This window comes from Sinohyriopsis cumingii, chromosome 5, assembly GCF_028554795.1.
Source record: "Sinohyriopsis cumingii isolate HCF-2022 chromosome 5, ASM2855479v2, whole genome shotgun sequence".
NCBI classification, from domain to species: Eukaryota; Metazoa; Mollusca; class Bivalvia; order Unionida; family Unionidae; genus Sinohyriopsis; species Sinohyriopsis cumingii.
In genome coordinates this window covers 45046144-45053257 of record NC_142965.1, presented here as the reverse complement: position 1 = coordinate 45053257, position 7114 = coordinate 45046144, and the positions used below count along the sequence as shown (strand labels likewise).

At 33.8% G+C, this 7114-nt stretch overlaps 1 pseudogene; it reads right to left on the bottom strand.

Annotated features, from left to right (window-relative positions):
* Positions 1-5147: 5147 nt before the first annotated feature.
* LOC149799057 (uncharacterized) lies at positions 5148-6825 on the bottom strand (annotated as a pseudogene).
* Between the last annotated feature and the right edge of the window lie 289 nt (positions 6826-7114).

The following is a 7114-nucleotide window of genomic DNA, read 5'->3' as shown; positions in this document are numbered from 1 at the left end:
TACAAATTGCAAGAACAGTGTTTCTTATACTCACTGAGCATCGGGTTATTTCTAAAATGAAAATCAAATACATATTTTACAATAGCATATAATATCATCCCATTGTCTGAACTCCTTTATCTATTTATGTTATGGTAACTAGAGATATATATCGTTATCAGATCATGCTATATATGTGTTTAATATCTGACATTGCTTCAAAACCGCAAGATTATAAGCCTAACTTTAAACAAAGCACTTTTAACAAGATTTCTAGAAGTGTTTCTCATCTGAAAAATAAAACTGTTCACGTTTTTTTTTTTTGGGGGGGGGAGGGAAGGGGTCAGATATAATGTATCGAGCTCGTGAACTATTTTATGCTATCTGCTGAATAGCAATTAAACCGATCCCTGTAGCCGCTGTATATTAATTGGTATAGCGTAGGCTTCGTTTATATGTCCGTGGGATAGGGGCTTGCTCCGAATGCCCCCGGATGCTATAGTCAGTAATACACTCCAAATCCCTAATTCGGACTTCAATGGTTATATAAATTGTAATCGTATATTTTCCATCTATTAGCAGATGGAATAATGCTTCTGACGTAAAATAAAAATAAAAATAAATATCCTCTAAAACTTAATTCGGCCGTAATCCATGAAGTTTAAATAGATATACAGTGTAATGGCCTTCAGAAATTATAAGAAAGAAAATACAGAGGCAGAAGAGAGGCTTTAAGAAGAAAAAGAACGTAATTGTATTTCAATTATTCGTACCTTTTTTAACAATACATTATTTAGAAACACGAGGTTTCTTTCATTTGCAGAGATGTCTCAGTCTTAATGGAAGATGACAAATTGGTATTTTCTGTGTTTAACAAAAACTTTAGAATCGGATCTCTAACAAAAGGTTGTCACCAACACTCTGTTTCGTGAAAACGATTCTTCACGAAGGACATTGATTATCAAGTCAAATTATTCTCTGTAGGATTTCGCCATATGTTAAAATTGCCTCTAGGCAACAAAAAACCATATATAAAAAAGTCAAACATTATAAAATATCTCCGAATAAGAAATGGCGCCAGTTTAACTGTCAGTACAGTAAACAGACAAAAGCAGAATGGCCTTCAATGTGAAACTGAGGCTTTTTTTTAAAAAGGCATATGCATATAAATGTCGAAATCATTAAAGGCTGTTCATTCAGAATTTTGCAAGTTTAGATTATATTATAATTGATATCATCAACTGTAATATGTTACGAAAATTCAAACCTTTTCCAATTTAATATTGCTTGACTTTGTACAGAACGCAAAGTTTACCCATTGCTGATTCAAGAACATGGCTACCAGGTTAGGATCACGTGATTACTGGAAGCGCTCGACTGCCGTGTGGTATACCTGCTGGATCATACAAGGTGATATTAAGGTATCATTAATTTCAAAAAAACTAATTAAACGTTTGTAATACAATGTCACATATTTTGTTGAAACGTTTACTCATCACATCTTCGCTAGAATTCCAAGGAGGAAAGATTCCGAGTGTTATACAGTACATTATCAAAGTGTTAACAAACTTCCATTTGGGTGATTATTATGAGATAATTTCTTTGATAATGCTAATGCTTCTTATGCATGCATACGTTTACTAACATCTATCAGTCCTTAGTATGCTAATCTTGAAGAAAAACTAGGCCCGCCAACCGGACCGTAAACGTTGATGCATGGCATAGAAATATGCATGTAACTGTTTTGATAAACAGGCTTGACCTCTTATGTGAATATTAGCAACAGACTGGTTTAAAAATCGTGTACTGAAGGGTTCCATGATTGATTTGTGGTACTGTAGACCGGTTGCAAGATTCTACATCTTGTTTTTAATTGTTGTACTATTAAAACGGAAGAATCCCATAGTTACAAGGTGAATTTTATTTGCTGGTAAGTAATGTTAAAGAATTCAGTTGTGAAGAGAAAGATGGAGAAAAATTCTAGGATGTGAAGCATAATGACATCAGTATACAATCATTTCTATATTGCAGGCATAGTTGGAAATATCCGACAAATTGATTGCTGGAAGCAAAGCCAACAACATTTTGCTGCTAACAAGGGAGTTCCAGTCACTTCTCTGAGGTTAAATTATTTACAACATTCCATACAGGTATGCAGTTTGTGGAAAGGTGTCACGAAGTATGCATTTCCCAATGTAGATCGTTCTTATCGTTTTAACCTAACTTGTATAGAAGAAAAGCACGTTTAGGCTTTAGATGCATTCTTGAAATACTATCTTCTGCTGATAGAGGTTAAATTATATTTAAATAATGTATAGACTTAGTGTTGCTCTGGGAATGATAATTGTAAAGTAATGAAATTTCTATCATGACCTCTAAAAACGGATGAAAATCCAAAACAATGATATGTCGATATTTTGCCCATCTTGTGTTAGAACTTGATAATTTACAAAAATGATTTCTGTCAGGTAGCTTGCCCGTTTAAACTAAAGATGATTGCTTATAAACATAGGTATATGATATATCTACTTTTTGAAATTCCAAGAGTAAGAACAATCGGCTATAGATTAGAGTCTGATCGGTATAGAATGCAGTCTGTACGGTGTAGATTACAGTCTGTATATTATCGATCACAAGCTGTCAAGTATACATTACAGTCTGTACGGCTTGGATTACAGTCTGTACTGTATAGATTACAGTCTGTAAGAAGTGCAAGCTCTTAACATGACTACAAGTTTTCATCACGTCAAATACCTTATTAACACTTGAACGGGAAATATACAACGATTTCCATCTCATGTTGTTAATTGGTACATGTGAATACTAATTGGATACTACCTCCCTAGTGAAGAGTAGTTCATTTTTAATCAAGAAAACTTTGTTTACATGATTTCAGTTATAGATTTTATATACACAGATTTTTCAATCTGAATGATTAGCTTATTAACTTTGTTTGAAATTGTGACTCTTGTATTGTCCTTAAGTTGATGTCTTAGATTCCGTCATTTTCTTTGCTTGTAGGGTCAGTTTTACTTTTGAATTAAATATGTATACATTTTATATTATATGTTCACCTTGAATAGTTTACTTTAGTACCCTCTGAATGAAATTACAATTTAAAAATTTAAAGGTTGCTTCTGGTGTCTAATTTTAATGCTTCACAATTACTTTTCTTTGAGTCTGTACAACATTTGTCAATTTAGATAATGCCATATAGTACTTAGTTATTGTTTTCAACATATATTATTTTAATTTTGTTAAACAATATTCGATTGGACACGGGTTGACTAATCTATCTAGATCCTTTCCCACAAGACACAAAATTGATTGAAATATGATATTCGTGTTACAAAGATTCGAGATAAATTATGCATAAAGGACAATGCACTGGTTATAGTCATGGTTGTCCATTTCTTCGTTAAGTCTGGTTCACAATCATAATACCTTAGAGCTATTACTACCTCGCAAATCCATTCCCCAGATAATACTTTAAGCTGAAGGGAGCTAAAATTAATCTGCCGACCTAAGTGATGGTCAAACGAGTGATTTCCCCTTGAAATAACGATAGGCGGCAAAATCCGTGAACCACTAAATTACTACTTCCGTTCGTGCCAAGAAGCACGCTCTCTCATGAAAGACCTCGTAAAAGCCAGAATCTACTTGGAAGATATACCATTACAAGTTGGAGAAGTTTTTCACTTCTAAGGAGAGTACACTAAGGGACATCATATTAAGTTCGGGCTATGATTATTTTATGTGCGGATAAGTCAATAATGCATATTATGATGTTGTTGTTGTTGTAGGGTTTAACGCCATTTTCCAGCACACGATAGGCTATACATGGCGGCCAGTATTAATGGTGGAGGAAGAACCCGGGAAATCCACGGAAAGAACCACCGACCTTCGAGAAGCTACTGGGAAGCTTTCTCACATACCCACATTGGCCGAATCCGAGAATCGAACCCACGCAGACAGAGGTCAGATGGCAGTGATCCGTAACGGAGAGCGCTTTAGACCACTCGGCCACACGGGGCCCCCGCTTATTATGAAATGATACACGCAGATTAACTCATCAAAATGTTCTAAGAACATGAATTAAAACTACATACTCAAAATAGACTAAATCAAAACAGAGAATCATGTCAGTTACTTCATTATATTTTTATGTTTTCTGTCATACATATATGTATTTATATAGCATCGTGCCACAAATCTCTTATAGTTTTTATACACTATGAGTATAAATTTTCCATTGTTGAAGGATGTAAGATAAAAGCAGCAATAAAAATGCAGTTGCATACCATTGTTTTGTATTTCCTTATATTATCAAGAACCTTATTTTCTTATGAATGTTCATAAAGATGAACAATTGACAGCAAACTATAATACATGGACCCACTGTAAATAGAACAAGTCATTGAAAATTGTTCATTCAGTATTTTTATAATTATGTTTTTGTTGTCCCACTTTCTCAATTAATACAAATTAAATTTAAAATGTGGAGCACTAATATAAACCTAGACAATGTTTCAAATCCTAGATCTGAATATCAGCTGGCATAAGATGCCTGGGGATTTTCATTATTCTACAGAATCTGCTACTGTGCCACATTTCTGACTCTGTCTGATCTTGTGTATTTGGTACTTCAAATTGGAGTGTGTTTTTGTCAAATTGCATTAAGTGTAAGGCAGACTTTAGTTCTGTCCTTTAATACTTCCATTAAGTGTAAGGCAAACTTAGTTCTATCCTTTAATACTTCCATTAAGTGTAAGGCAAACTTAGTTCTATCCTTTAATACTTCCATTAAGTGTAAGGCAAACTTAGTTCTATCCTTTAATACTTCCATTAAGTGTAAGGCAAACTTAGTTCTATCCTTTAATACTTCCATTAAGTGTAAGGCAAACTTAGTTCTATCCTTTAATACTTCCATTAAGTGTAAGGCAAACTTAGTTCTATCCTTTAATACTTCCATTAAGTGTAAGGCAAACTTAGTTCTATCCTTTAATACTTCCATTAAGTGTAAGGCAAACTTAGTTCTATCCTTTAATACTTACATTAAGTGTAAGGCAGACTTTAGTTCTATCCTTTAATACTTCCATTAAGTGTAAGGCAAACTTAGTTCTATCCTTTAATACTTCCATTAAGTGTAAGGCAAACTTAGTTCTATCCTATAATACTTCCACGTCAACTTCATAATCAGGGTAGTATATCTCTAATAACATGTTGTCTGAACCTAAATTGGGTAGAGTAGCAATTAACAAACTTTGTTTCATTATTTCAGCGTCACATAATGGATCATAGTTTCTAAATATATCTGCCTTTAATTTCTTGTTGTATGATGTTGAATGGCATGGTTGCGGCTGTCGTTTGGACTTCTTCCCAACATTCCATGTACAAAGTTTGCTGGTAGATACACACGGCTTATATCCAAACTAAAAAGTATGATCTTCCAAGGCAAAAAGTAAAGAAGCAATATGATTGCATCTGGCCATGATGGACGCTTTACAGTCGCTAGATGCATCCCTTACTTTTCCCGAAAGTGTTGCTAGAGTTACTGATACATGATACAAAACTTGCTGCGTGTATGATGCCATTACATATGATTTTAAGAAATACTGGTCATCTTTATAATTATCTTACAAGTTTTTCACATGGCCACTTTTAAAATATTGTCGACCTTTCAACATAGGTTTTGATGTGTCAAGTTGTCCTCACTTTCACTATCTGAGGCAGAGTTAAATGTGTACACCTTTGCAGTTGATATAATGTGTTCATAATTCTCCCATAATAAAATCTTTTTGGAATATTAACAGATGGGAAACTATTCCAACTGACTGTAGGAAGAAAAGGTACAGTTTCTAAAGACTTACTGGTCCTGACAGAAGATTACACCTCACTCACTTTTTATTTCTACCATTTTCCTCCATCAATATGAATAACTATATACGTGTTAATTGATTCTATACACTCCAAACACATAAAATAAAAATAAAATTGTTCTCATGTATTAATGCACAATATAAATTTTCAACAAGAACAATAACATGTGTGCAGTATTAAAGATGTTAGGAAATGAGTTGTTAACCGCATTTGAATTGTACAGGATCTTAAAATGTAGACATTTATTTATTTGTACAAAACAAAAAGTTCAGCTGTTAAAACAACAAACCTATTTGTGAACATTTCAAAACACACTGTGACCCAAGTCATATTAGAACCTGTTAATAATTATTGTAATGTCATATATGTGTGCAATAGGATGGATAATTGTGTCAATCCTTGTAATTTATTATGTCCTTATTTATTGTTCAATTACATGTAAATATTTCTGTATGTTTGTATATTTATGAACAATACTGTATATTGTGATAAAATATGTTATGAAAATTACAAATATCTAATTGAGTAGCCCCATAATATTAGTACAGTAATTGATCACAGACACCGCGACACACTTATCCTTGCACGCTTCCCCCAGCCCCATGACAAAATGGTCAATTGCAAAATATGCTACATATAAAGATCGACATGGACTTGAAGAGTTTTAGTTTGCTGTTCGTTCACTGAAAATGCTTGTTTAAAGATGGCAGTTTGTTATTTGCCTGAAAAGAATGTTACAATAACAAACTCGTAGTGACGTTACAGTACAGTAATCATTACGGTAAGAAAGAATCGACTTATTTTGACTAATTCCGGCTTCTTTTTTCCGGTAACTGCCAGACCACGACATTCCAGCCAACGTTTCAACTCACAAACTCAATGGTGTGATATTTCAGAACAACGGAATTTAGCTCCTGGGACGTCAATTTCATCTAGCTTTATCGAATACATCTCAGCTGCTAACATTGTTTGTCCTACGTTTTCACTTTTGTGTATCATGTGATACGCATAACACATTTACATGACGCGTCATCGATCTCTGCTATAACTACAACTACCATCAATACGTTTACTGATATTGCTGATAATTCTTAATTGACACGTTTTCCACGTATACCATTACAACCAGCATCACGCGTATTGACATTTAACATGTTCACCATTGTATTTACTACTGCCATCACCACGTGTACTGACATGTTGACCAATAACACTACTAATACATGTTGAGTGGTACTTACAATTGTAGTTACAA